The sequence below is a fragment of the Plasmopara halstedii genome, assembly GCF_900000015.1.
Source record: "Plasmopara halstedii genome assembly, contig: Scaffold_2604, whole genome shotgun sequence".
Taxonomy (NCBI): Eukaryota; Oomycota; class Peronosporomycetes; order Peronosporales; family Peronosporaceae; genus Plasmopara; species Plasmopara halstedii.
In genome coordinates this window covers 537,486-537,696 of record NW_020189511.1, presented here as the reverse complement: position 1 = coordinate 537,696, position 211 = coordinate 537,486, and positions in this window count along the sequence as shown.

Genomic DNA, 211 nt, shown 5'->3' with positions numbered 1-211 from the left:
GGTGACTTCAGTGTCGTTGACACAGGGCTCATTGAGCACGGAAGTCGTTTTGTTCCAATGGACCAAGTTGCAGTGTCTAGTGGACACGCAAGCCTCGTTGAGGCAATAATCGATTGAAACTGTCAATGTTCTAAATCTTAATGGGGGAGAGTGTAACGGGATTACACGTACCCTGGTAACAGGGGGTGTGTGTCACACGAGATGGGCATGA